A 14,105-nucleotide genomic window follows, 5' to 3' on the forward strand; every position below is an offset into this window, starting at 1 on the left:
TTAATATATTTTGCCTTTGCTATAACATTGTGTTAATGCTTGCTTTTAATAAACTTGTACTTGCACCTACCTCGGGCTCCTCACGCAGCGCTCATTGCCCTGCCTTCCTGTCGGATCTTACATCGCTCGTCGCGGTGTGCTTGAGACGGGGGCAGACGCCTACGCTGAATTTGGCAGCCATATTGGGTGAGGGAGCTGGACAGCGTTGTAGACGCACTCACAGGGGGATAAATTGTGGATGCATTTGCGCACGCGCAGCGGACGCGCGCAGCGGGCGCGCCGACAGCGCGCCTAAGGCGCGCTAAAGGCAAGCCCGTCTGCAGCCGTCCGCGCCCTTCCGGACCAAGGGACCAGCCACTCCGGCCGGACCATAACTTATGCACCTGAGACACTGAAGGCCTTGCAGAACACGTATGGCCAACTTGCTAGTAAGGTCTCTTCTATCTTAATTGCCAACAAGTTATTTACTACTCGCAATAGCTTTCCGGAGCTTCGGCCTATTATGGCTTATAACTCGCGCCCTCTTATTCAGACCACGCACAGAGCAGCCCCTTTATCATTCTATTATCTTAACACCCGTTCCTTGGTGCGACATCAGTTGGACATTTTTTCACTCCTGACCATGGACAAACCTGATGTCCTGCTTCTAACTGAGACATGGCTCACCGATGATTCTGCCCCGGATATACTCGCAGCACTCCCCCCTGACTATTACATCATATCGGCCAACAGAGGTCCGGGCAAGTCAGGTGGCGGGGTGGCGGCCATCATTCACACTGACCTCACTTTCTGCTCTCTGACGTGCCTAACTCTTGCAGGTATGGATAACATAGTGATCAAGTTAGAGTCTGCCAATGATTCCCTGGCCTGTGTCCTACTGTACAGACCACCTAAACCGATGCCTTCCTTCCCATTGGCTCTCAGTGAGCAGCTAACCACGCTAGTTACTGAACATGCTAGGGTTCTCCTGGTGGGAGACTTTAATTATTGTTATGGCGACCCTAATGAAGGAACGCATTCTGCAGAGATGTCCGACCTACTTAAAAACCTCAATCTTTCCCAGTTTGTTCCATCTCCAACCCATGTCAAGGGACGAATATTGGACCAAATCTGGGTTACAAACTTGAATATTACCATCCCTGTTGTGTTACCTTGTATTTGGTCCGATCACCATCTATTGAAATTCCAAATCAAGCGATCTGCCCCTCCGATAATCAAAGCACGGGGAGATGGCATGGTTAGGAAATGGCACCTTATTAATAAAGAAGAATTTCTTAATTCATTGGCAGACTCCATCCCAGCTCTTCATCATTCTGATGTTAACACTATGGAAAATAAGGTATCTAGCTGGCTCATTGAGGCCAGTGATAAACACGCCCTCTCCAAAAAAGTCACATTACTGCGTCGGTCTGAAACCAATAGATGGTTCTCGGCCGATCTTAAAGCCGAGAAACTAATGGTACGCCAATTGGAGAGACAATGGCGCCGACAATACTCTCCTGAAAAAAGATCCCAGTAAATCACGGCGCACAAAGTCTACAGGAAAAACATTCTGACAGCTAAAACTGCCTTTTTTTCTGACCGCATTTTAAAGTCTCATCATAGTTCTAAAATTATATTTTCTGTTATAGACAAACTTTCTAACCCTGAACGCGTACTTAGAAAGGCCACTCCTTCCCAGGAACTATGCGATTCCCTGAATGACTATTTTATTGATAAGATCACTCTAATCAAAAGTAGTATACCTGCTCACCCCCCCCCCAGCAGAATGCCCCGGTCCATAAGTGTAATAATAACACCCTTAACAGTTTTCCTTTGATCAGTGAAGAGACTTTTCAGTCTCTCTTAACGGATACTAAGTCTGGTTCACCCGCGGACTGCTGCCCGCCCCATATTCTGAAAGAGTCCCTTGCGATCCATTCTGGTCCGGCGCTTGCCCTACAGAACAATTCTATTTCTTCTGGTATCGTTCCTCTAGCTTTTAAAAAAGCCATAGTGGTCCCCCTCTTGAAAAAGTTGGGAGCGGATCCGGCCATCCTCGCCAATTACCGCCCTATATCTCTGTTACCTTTCTTGGCCAAAATCTTGGAGAGTTATGTTGCTAAATGCCTCTCCAACTTTTTGGAGATGTAAAAACATCTGGACTCCCATCAGGCAGGTTTTCGTCCCGCACACTCTACCGAAGCCGTGATCCTGTCAGCTATGGATAGCCTACGGGAATTCGCTGATAGAGGGTGTCCGCGAGCTTTGGTCCTATTGGACCTGTCTGCGGCCTTTGACACGGTCGACCATGACATCCTGGTCGACCGTGTCAGGGGGGTCGGAGTCTCTGGTACAGCGGCTCACTGGATTTCCTCTTTTTTGAGGGACCGCCATCAAGCAGTGCGTCTTGGCCTATTCTCATCTGACTCTCACAATATTACTTGTGGGGTGCCTCAGGGCTCTGCCCTCTCCCCACACTTATTTAACATATATATGTCCCCTCTGATTAAATCATTGAAAGAAAGAAAGGTACTGGTTCTAAACTACGCTGATGATCTGCAGCTTCTCCTCAGGGTTGATGGGTCTAATGACTCCGTATCGGAGTTCCAGAAGACTATGTTGTTCATCCAAACTTGGATGGATATGAACCATTTGAAGCTTAATCCGGGAAAAATGGAAGTGGTCTTTACGGGGGACAGCCTTAAGCACTGGGGCCCCCAGTATTGGCCTCTGGCACTCGGCCCACCTCCTATCCCCTCTAGCTCCGCCAAGACTCTGGGGGTACTTCTGGATAGTGATCTATCCTTAAAAGCCCAGGTTGGAGCAGTGGTGTCTAAGTGCTTCTACCAACTGCGAAAAATTAGGAAAATCCATCGCTTTCTCACTCATGAAGCTCTGGTCCAAGCCATGATTTCTACTGTGCTATCCCACCTAGACTATTCCAACTCGGTCTACCTGGGAATGCCTCAGTATTTGTTTAATCGCCTCCAGTTGGTTCAAAACCAGGCTGCCCGTCTGATTTACCACCAACCTAAATGGCAACCCGCATCTCCTCTACTGAGGAAACTACACTGGCTCCCGGTACAACGCCGCTGTTTCTTCAAAACTGGCTGCCTTATTTTCAAGGCTCTACACGGTACCAGTCCGGAATTTATCAACAACATTATACGTAGGTATTCCCCCACCCGTTACCTAAGATCTACCCACCTTTCATTTCTTTCTATTCCGAACTTCAAGAGGGCCGTCTTGGAGGCCGTAGGTTTGCCATTCTCGCTCCCAAGTTGTGGAATTCTCTCCCTCTTGAGCTCCGTACATGTACTGATCTCCTCCCATTTAGGAAACTCTTGAAAACTTGGTTGTTTACTCAGAACTAGTTTCCGCTGCCTCTGTCAAGATGTCTGCTAGCGCCATGAAGCCAACCTGGCGTACGTGCGCTTTATAAATCTCCATTAACATTAACATTAACATTTATCTAGCATATAGCGACATTTAAAGCCATTATATTCACCTTTTCCGATCCTCCACGACGATGCAACGTCACAAAGCAACATATCATGCGATATTCTATAACCACATATACATTTATTAATATGCGTACAGATTTTGGTTATAAGAGTTATTTAGCCATGCAAATAGCAAATCCCATGTGTAGTTTATGTTTTTACAATGTTGATTAGTATACATGCAACACTTGTTTAATAATATTATAGTTAATAGATTATATAATTAGTAATTTCATGCAAGAATAGAGGAGGTATACAAAATTTTGCACTACCTGCTCCATCAACACCATACGTGTAAGTTAGTAGAGGCACAGCATGGAACTATCTGGAGGGGCAGATTGTCTGGACCCCTTACCAGTGTGGTGATGTAGAAGGGCTAACCACCATGGTGGTTTTAGTGGTTACGGAAGCGCCTCTTTGTTGTTGTCAGGCTAGGGAGCCCTATCACGTCACCCCCTACCCCTTAACATGGGCCAGTTTGAAATCAAGATTATCCTAAAAGGTGTTATCTGGGCAATGATGGATATTGGTTATGGAAGCTGCATCAGGTCTTGAATGCACACCTTGAGCTAGATATGTCAGCACACCGTTGAGAGAACCAGGTGAATGCCGGGACTCTGCACCTGATGACAAACAAGGCTCCTGTCCTAATGCAGACACAAGGTCACACTTTCACTTGAGAACAGCATATTAGTGAAAGACAGAGAAACGGTCTAAAACTTCCGGGTCACCAGCAGTGAAGGTGGCCTCACCACAGTTTCAGGATAAAGGCACGGGTCAACCTGCATGCAGGTGCAGTGTGTGACTGAACCCCCTTGAGGGAAGGACTCCTGGGAGCTCATGGGCAACCGGGGGCGCCTCTCCCAAGAGGAGCATTCAAAGGGCACAGTGACAACGTGCCACCTTCTATGTGGCATGCGATCAGTGCTCCTGCCCACAGCTTGTTTGCCCGATAGCTTGTTTGCCGCAGCATAAGCATAGGGGCAAAGTCTTAATTTGCATGGTGTGATAGTCCAATCCCTTAGGACTGCAGTGTGGCAAAAGCAATGCCAATGTAATCTAGATTACAGATGGGCTGCATAGGCATATATAATGATGCTTCTGTAATGCAAATGTATGCAGAGGGTGAATAAGTGGGTACAAATTTCTGAAGCACTGCCTGGCTATCAAATGCAACACAATCTCTTGCTGAAAGTGGAATCTTTGGGCCAAAGGGGCACAGCACAGACCACAAACTCGCTCTTTATGTGTGAAAAAGGCCACTTTATTGAAGACAGGTGAACCTCACAATATTACCTTGACCTTTGCCTTACAAATTTACACCTCACTATACATTGGTTCACCTACTTATCTCCTCTCCCACCCCTAAGGTTCCCACCCTTATATCCTTTCTTTGCAACTGTTGAAAATTGGCTACTCGTTCATAACTGTTGCATTTTAACCCCTGTAACCTCTTACCTACTTCTATAAACATCTACCGGTCTAAGTATCTCTTATCTTAACTTCTCATTTATTGCTTCCTCCCGGTGTAACTTGTTCACAACCGTAAACGTAACCTGTAACCATGTAAACACTAGCTGCCAACCACCACTCAGAAAAGTCCTTCCTCCTCGCTGACTTTTCTGACCCCGCCCTAGGAAAAACTAGGCTACCTGTCTATGTTCAGAGCCTTATCCAGTGCCTCCTTTGTCTGAAACCAGTACGCTGCATCCCAAAGCGAAACAAATTATCTCCATTTCCTCTGACGAGTTCCACCGCTGCAACCTCATATCAGGGCGGGGGGGAGGCTCTACACTACCAACCATTCTTCCCTATCAAAACTTCTCATGCGCCTGTTATTTTTTCCTCCTTGCTTTACCAATTGCAGCAGGCTGTGCTGCCCCCTACCCCTGTGTCGAAGGAAATAATTCTTTCCACATGACAAGACACTGCTGCCTTATTTCCAATAACTCTCGCTTCGGCTGCTACAGCAGCACCTAACCTTGACACACCCCAAATCATATTCCGCTAAAAGCAAGATGAAAAACACCTGAGCAAATGAAACATAACCAGCAAATGTCCCAACAAGGCAAAAGCTCGTACCAACACATCTCACCCTTCCAGTGAATCAATCAGCCCAAGATTCAGACCATTCCCTTTCAGCACTTCAAGCCGTGCGGCCCATTGTACAAGATAAATGACCTATTATCCAGGTGGCATCCAGCCCTGCTACTGCACCTGAAAAGACACACATGTAAGTAAAATAGAATTCTTCAACTTACCAACACACCCCTGATCCCCAGCCAGGACTATCTGTGAAAGCAATCAGAAGTCAATTGACCGAATTGCATTATCCTGTCCCTGCCCCAACCCTGTCACACTGCATCTGTAGCTCCTTCGCTTCTGAAAGAGTGATTGCTAAAACGCTTTGGGGGTTCTCCCAATTGTGAAAACGCCCTCCGCATAACCCACAGTAGCTAGGCAGCGGTCACCACCTCTCCTGAGACTCTGCAGAAAACTACCCAAAAACCATGGGCACATTAACCCACAAACAAAAGAGGCACAATGCCGTTGCAAGGCAAGCCTTCCTCCGCACCACTTTACCTGTACCTCTTTGATCTGGCTAAGAGTGTCTTAGCAGCACTCCTGCTGAAGATGGATCCCTGTCCCGCCACCCCCAACTATCTTCAAAACCAACCCTTGCACTCCCTTTCCCCCCACGAGATCGGCCATTGTAAATTCGCTGAAAAATATCCAAGGTATCAAGGTGAAAACTACTATGACTCCTCACAGCCTTTGCAGCTCTCTGACAAAAACCCCAAATAATCTCCCGAAAAGTGTCTTCGAAACAAGCTCCTGACCTTAAATCTGATGACTGTCTCCCTTGCCAACACTTCAAGCATGCGACTGCCCAGTTCACCTGCAGAAAGTGTCTAACCCCAAAGGGCTCACCCATACTGGAACTCCCCACAATTTTGCCATCAATCGTATTTAGGACAAACCTTTGTTAATAAATGTCAAGATACACTGGACAATATCTTCCGCCCTTGCTCAGGCCTCTGACCTCTTCTTGAGCATGCCCATATACATTCCTAGTGTCTACGACCAGCAACCCTACCACCAAATGCGTCATCCTGTCGCCTATGGACCACATCCCCTCTCGCTGCAGACCTGTTCCTCTCTGACAGACTATTTATAGAGCACGTGTACCCATGCAATAGCGTCCACCCAGCAAATGACTTTCCTGTGTGACGATTCCCGTCTCCATGCTTTGATCGCCACCCCTACAGGGAAAATTAAAATAAGGCGATACTCCTACCCCATGTCTCCAACACCCTGGCCAGTCTTCTGCGCACCATCTCCCCTTCCAGTATAAAACAAACCATTAGCTTCTGCAGCAGCAGAGTATATTTGTATGTTGAGTTTTCCATTCTTTGCATACCATTGACATCATCCCAGAAACTACGCCCCAAGCGCAAATTTATCCCTGCGGAGAACACATGTGATAATGTGGTATCGAAAGCCCTGCTAATGTCTGCTCCGTCTCCTACACCATGTCCTTCCCGTTCGTACTACTCTACCAGCAAAGTCAAATGTCCAAACAGAACCTATACCTCCCTAACCGTCACCTTTTGTTTAACCCACATGTCATCTAGCCGCATCTGCATGTGCAATTTTTATCTGTTGGTAGGTGTGCCTGCCGTTGCCACCCAATCTAATTCAATTCCCAGAAATGACTACACCATGCTTGGACCTTGTGTCTTCTCTGGTGCCAGGGGCACTCCCAGTACTCCCATGAGCACTTGGCACTTTGTCAACCATTGCTGACAATCCGTCAAACCGGGTTGGCCCACCAGGAAGAAGTTGTCAAGGTAATGTGTCACCGTATCTTTACCAGTTTGCCATGCGAAAACCAATTGCACTGAAACTCTCAACCAGGCAAAAGTTAGGCAGCACCCATCGGCGATGCTGTGTCCCTGAAAATGTGCCCTTCAAACTGAAAGCCCAATAGCTGGAATTCTTCAGGGTGCACCGCTAATAACTGAAAGACAGACTTACATCACCCTTTGCCCTCTCTGCCTCTATCCTCCACTCTCTCAACTAGTCCGCCTGGCTACCTCTACATCTAAGAATGAAACAAAGGTAAGGTCCGCAGATATGAAATTGTTAACTGAGAATCCCTCTGGCAAAACAAGTGCTGAATCAATCTAAACTGTCTTGATTAGTTCTTTTGAAACACCTCAATAGGTAAAATGATCAAATCTCGGATCGGTCAATTTGTAAATGGGCCTTCATTCTCCCCTCACTTGAACAGCTTCTCCCACACCAATGCCTTATGAGAATTAACTGACCTTAAGTTATATGCCCACCTGGTGGACCTAGGTCCCTCGTACCTTAGTGCAAACTCCCCCACCCGGAAGCCTCTACTTAACCACATTGAATCCGTATTGTGTTCTTGATATGCTAACCAAGCATCAAAACATTGTTATTCAATTGGCGTACAAGCCTGTTCCCTGAGGACCTTGCGCCCCTCTCTGCTGCATACTGTAGGAGGCAGGGTGCTGTTTCCCTCGGCCAAAAATGCTGTCTTTGACCGTTGAAACAAAGCCCCGAAAATTGAGTGTTGTCCTGCACATTTCAAACCCCATGTTAGAATCTGCGTAACTCCTTCGCACACGAAACTTTGATAAAGTCCCCAAGGGCTTCCAGAAATGCCCCCGCCTCCTTTTTTTTGTATCCCACTCTCCCACGGTGGTGCGGTTTTGAAGAGGCCAGTAAACTACCGGAATACCGCTAGCTGTATAGATGGTTCCTGAACCTAACCACTCCCATTGTCTGCTGGTAACAGATCTGTCTATCTACTCTCATTCGGCCTCCAATCCCCAGTCTGCTAGGCCCTAAATTCCTCCTTGTCGTGCGACCAGGCCTAACACTCATGTGTTACCTGTGCCATTCTGATCATAACAGTGTATTTGAATAAGCCACCTCTCAGGTTATTCCCCACAATAAACACATGCAAAAGTCAGGAAAATAGCAGTCCAATTCTCTATTGTCATCGGCACCGATGCTTCTTTGACGACATGTTACCTCAACTTTATACCTTATTTATTATTAAATTTTTTTGTGGACCCTTCCCTTGCCCCTAATTCTCTGGGAAGCGATTTTAACGTCTCTATACATTCCCTGTTCCATTTTCTCTGTGGCTGCTAACATAATAAGTGCTCCCAGGTGTGTTATCATGAATACAGTACATTACAACGCGATGTATTACCTTGCGTGCTTTTACATCACGGTCGTTACAACAACCGCGTTGTTAGTACGCGATGCATTTACATTGCAAGTCAGCAGAACGACTTGCTGTAGGGGGCGCGCTGAATTTAGGAATAGTATTATTTACTATTCCTACTCCAGTTCGTGCAACAGTAGGGAAGGTGTTGGAATTCAATTACAATACCTCAGCAACCCCCTACAGCAAGTCCTTGTAATGACTTACGATGTAAATACATCGCGTTCTAACAATGCGGTTGTTATAACGACCGCGTTGTAATAGTCTTGCGATGTAATGACAGCATTGTAAATGCTGTTTCCAGTTATCACTCGGGACTTCCTTTCACCACTGCACCTTGCAGCTTGTGTTGGCTGTCTTGCCCACCATGCCCTCATCCTTGTGTGTTTGTGTCTTTTCCCCCTTTTCCCCTGCCTGTCTTCCCCCCCATGGTCTGTGTCTCTATACTCACCCTGTTATCTTTTGCATACCAACCTTTCCGGAGACGGACCTCCTGGTGCTCTTTGCCGCACACATAAACCTCTGCTGACACCGTATCAATTGGGTGACCTTGATCTATGCCCCCTTTCCCCCCATTGCCTTTACCTGGCATCAAGGTTAGCGTCCGCACGGATCCAGACACTTAACCAGTTGTGAAGGAGCTCCAATGGCATCGGCCTCTGCAGGGTATCCCCCCTCCTTGTCTCCGAGCCTGCAACAGACTAGGCACAACATCGTTAATGTGACACCCACCACCCAGGCCACATGGGCTCCCCTCTTTCCTCACTTATTTCCCCTTCTTCCACACTCTGTCATCAAAGTCCAACTGTAAATTCTTTTTACCTGACCCAAGAACCTGCCTGCATGTCTACCCGTACCTCAGCTATTCTCCGCCCTAGCTGTATTACCTCCTCAATGTCCATTGATGGGTGTCAGCGGCCCGCATAAAGCCTGTCTGTCACAGCCTTTTCTTCCAGATGCCTGCAGACCTCCTCAATGCCCCACAGGAAGCATTGACCAAACTGAGTGTTGCACCGCCAAGGCCACCCTTGACTTTCGTGGTGGCGTTGTACCCATACCTCGCTGAACTCCGGCTGGCCACTCCAGACCGTGCCTTTCCTTTACCTCTGTGTCTTTGAGCTGCATGTGACTCTCCCGAGCGGCCTGACCACGTGGCATGTCCCCCGCAAAGCAAAAGTAAGGTACGGCAAGCCAGGGTTAGCAGCCCTACCTACCTTGCCCTCCCTCCTGCCAGGTTTCTTTTCTGCACCAGTGACCCCCTCCCACCTATCCCCATCCCTTTCCTGCTGTTAGAAATGGGGGTCTCTAATTGACAATGGTTTGCACCTTTGTTCAAGTAGGGACCATTCTTCCTAGTCAGGGTAAGGGTGTTACACTCCTAAAATAACCACTGCTCACCCCCTTGGTAGATTGGCACATGCAGGCAGGCTTATCTCAGAGGCAGTGTGTAAAGCAGTTGCACATAACCAACAGTAATACAGTGAAAACACTACAAACGGACACCACACCAGTTTAGAAATATTGCCAATATTTTTATATATCCAAAACACATACAAAACGATAAGAATTCAACATACAGTACATACAAATATATACTTTGCATAAATATCTCAAAAACACAGTTCCTACGAGTCGGAAGCCCCGTCTGGGTCTACCGCGATGCTGAAAACAACAGAGTCTAACAGTTCCAGCCGACCGCGTAGGTACGGGCCAGCGAAAGCATGGACAGACTCGTGAATAGTACCTTTCTTGTTGCAGCTGGAACGTTGGTGCAAGCCAGTCGTGGCAACCGTCGCAGTTGCGTTACAAAATGTAACGAGTGCAGGGTGCAGTGCCCTCATGATGCGGAGCCGGCAGCGGCTCGGTAACGATGGTCGAGATGGCCTCGGTGAGACCAAGGCTCACGGTGCAGGGCGAGGCGGTGCTCGATGCAGTGCTGACAGGTTGCGGTGCAAACAACAGAGCCAGTTAGCAGGAGCGGACATCGGTCGGTCCAGACTGCTGTGGGGGATGAGGCTGTGCATCGTGAAACTTACGAGCGATGCCGCCAGCCACGATGTGGTCACAGGTGTCGAAGTCAACAGCAGTGACGGCATAGTTGAGACCAGGATGGCAAAGTGAAGCGAGGCGGTGCGGTGCCACAGGTCACGGAGCAAGCAGTGGTTTGGTGGTGGGGGCGGTCTTCGGTGAGATCAGAGTTGCGGTGCGAGATGCAGACAGTGGCTTCTGCTGTGCCGTCAGGACACTGGGCCAGCGACAGACTCGGTAATGGAGTTGGTTGCATTTCCCTTCTCGGTGGCAACTGAAACAGAGGTTCCAGAAGCGGTACCCAGAGGTTGGTGAAGTCTTTGCAGTCCCTGAGACTTCAGAACAGGAGGCAAGCTCTACTTCAAGCCCTTGGAGATACTCAGCACAAGTAAAAGGGAGTTCAGTCCAGTCCTTCCACTGCCCAAGGCAGAAGCAGCAACTGCAGGCTAACCCACCAAAGCAACAACACAGTAAAAGGACAGTACTCCTCCGGGCAGCTCTTCGTCTTGGCAGGTTCCTTGATTCCAGCGAGTTCTGGACCCCAATATTTATACTCAAAATTCCTTTGTTCTCTCAGGTCGTGCTTAGTCCAAACCAGTTCTGTCCTCCCTGGCAGGAGGTGGAGACAGCATTGTTCAGGGCAGACCTGGCCCATTTAGGTGTAAGGAAATCTCCTCCCACTACTCTAAACGCAGCCCAGGTCTATTCAGCCGAGCCCTGACTCATCCAAAAAAGGCAGGACACACCTCGACCCCCCCAGTGGCTGTCTGAAGAGAATGCACATCCCCATTCCCTGTCACTCCAAAGCTAGACAGTCCACAACAACCCCAGCAGAGGCACACAGGATGGCTGAGCAAGAATATACCTACTTTCTAAAAGAGGTATTTTCAAACACAGAACATAAAAACATCTATATTAAAAGATGCATTTTTACATTCAGAGTCCATGCATACTAAATTCAATTTCCCTAGCTTGTCCCAATGGGAAGTTATGCTTATAAGATGTTATAAGTAAAACTCCCATTGTTTCCTATGGGACAGATTGCCTTTCCATAGGGAAAAATGAAATGTGTACTGTAATTCACTACCAGGACCAGCCACACACACCAGTACATGTTCTACCTTTAACGTACACAGCCCCCTGCCCACAGGGGTACCTTAGGGGTGACTTATATGTAAGAAAAGGGAGGATTAGGGCCTGGCAAGTGGGTGCACTTGCCAGGTCGACATGGCAGTTACAAACTGTGCGCAGACACTGTAGTACCAGGTCTGAGATATCTTTCAGGGCTACTTCTGTGGGTGGCACAATCAGTGCTGCAGGCCCACTAGTAGCATGTGATTTGCAGACCCTGGCACTCTCAGTGCACTTTACTAGGGACTTACCAGTAAATCAAATATGCCAATCATGGAAACACCAGTCCATAACACAATTTACACAGAGAGCATATGCACTTTAGCACCGAATAGCAGTGGTAAAGTGCCCAAAGTCCTAAAACCAACAAAAACAGGTCAGGAACAAATAGGAGGAAGAAGCTAAAAGTTTGGGGATAACCCTACAAAAAGGGCCATTTCCAGCACCTGCCCATCGCAGTCCCCTGGGGGACCCCTCCTGCTTCTACTCCTCCCCCTTCCTCCGGCTCCATGGCCTGAGCCCCCTCCCGCCCCCGGGTCTTGTCCATCCACCACCCCCATCAAGGAAAATGGGATCCCCACATGGCCCAGCCTTGCGCTGTCCTTTGGGGCCCACCTCATCTACACCTTGCCCCCACCAACACCCCCTTGAACTGTGACCGTCTTCATACCTAGCACTTCCCCTGTATTTGCCTCAACACCCCCATTCCAGGCAGTCCTCCCACGACCCTACCTTTGACCCCGTCCTATCCTGCTGTAATTTATTAATTGGTCCTTCCGGCCCTTGTCCTGGGGTCACCGACTCCCCAAATCCCAGCCTTGAAAACTATGGGCTTTTTACTCTCTCCTGCCCCTCAATGTGTCAGCATATGCTGCCAATGCCCTGTATACCAAGGGGCCCAATCCTCCGTCCCCCCTCCTAAGAGCTGATGTAGCTACCACTGCTGGAACTTGAGTCCCTGGCTTACTCAACCTGATGTCGTGCTGCAAGCATTATTTTCCTAGCTGTCGCTCGCCTGCTCTGCCCCCCTTTTTTCTCGCAGAGTGGGCGGGTGCTGTGTAACGGCCACGCCCCCCACCCAATACAATTTGAAGAGCAGGATGCCGCTCGGTACCGTGCCCCCCCCCCCCACGACTGAATACCAGGAGCCACTCCTTTCCCCCTCCTTCGGCCCCAGGGAACTCCCATGTCACATTTTCAGATGAAAAGCCTAAAGCCTACAGCAGCTGGCATTCCCAGGTGGTCTACCATCCAGGTACTAACCTGGCCTGACCATGCTTAACTTCTGAGATCAGATAAGATCATGTGCTTTCAGGGTGGTAAGGGCGTATGCCAGTGTCCCTTGGCCGCGGCAGGGAAAAGGCTCCCACTGCCGCAGCCACACCTCTGGATGCCCGATGTGCAGGCCACTATGTTCATTAGGCCCAAGCGCCTGCTCTGCAAGCAGGCACATGGCTTAAAAAATGTCAGAAATTCATTGCCACATGTAGTGCGATTAAACATCATACTTTTTACCCTCCCAGGCCAGCTGCCGTATCACCTTACTAAATTTGGTGACACGGAGCACAAGATGGCCGTCTAAATACCCTGCCCGTTAGCCCAAAAGGCATAGCCCAGTTTGACCCTGGCCGCACCATTGGCCCAAAACCCCAGGGGGTGCAAGCCTCCAGAGTGGTCGGCTGCCCCCCCAAAGCCCCTTTTGGGGGCAGAAGGATTAACAAGACCAGTATATTGTGAGTTTTAAAAGCAGGTTCCGAAGAAGAAATACCTAATTTCTGCAGCAGACTTTAATGAACACATACTCAGGCCAAGTGAGTGGGTGATTCTAAAATAGGGATGTCCAATCTCACTTTAAAGAACCATATTAATGCCGGATTTTCAGACACACCATTGTCTATTTAACTGATTTCATTTTAGTTTAATAATATGCAGTGGGCCACAGTTGGGTCACAATTTAAATTTTATCGGGGTACAAGGTAACTGCATACTTTTGGAAGCTTGTGGAATATCTGTTGGATGAAACTGCTGTCTTCGGATTCTGTCTGTCGAAAAAAGAGGTTAAACCCCTACCAGGATTCGACTGGCAACCCCTGCCCTTATATCAAGGGGTAATAGATTTGTATTTCAAATAAGACGAGAAGCAGAGTTTGCATCTGAAGTTCCGTATATAAATTTTAATATGAAGTAAGGGCGTT

At 48.2% G+C, this 14,105-nt stretch overlaps 1 pseudogene; it reads right to left on the bottom strand.

The window, feature by feature from the left end:
• Positions 1-13,124: 13,124 nt before the first annotated feature.
• LOC146861569 (5S ribosomal RNA) lies at positions 13,125-13,243 on the bottom strand (annotated as a pseudogene).
• Between the last annotated feature and the right edge of the window lie 862 nt (positions 13,244-14,105).

Source organism: Triturus cristatus, chromosome 3_1 (assembly GCF_964204655.1).
Source record: "Triturus cristatus chromosome 3_1, aTriCri1.1, whole genome shotgun sequence".
Lineage (NCBI taxonomy): Eukaryota > Metazoa > Chordata > Amphibia > Caudata > Salamandridae > Triturus > Triturus cristatus.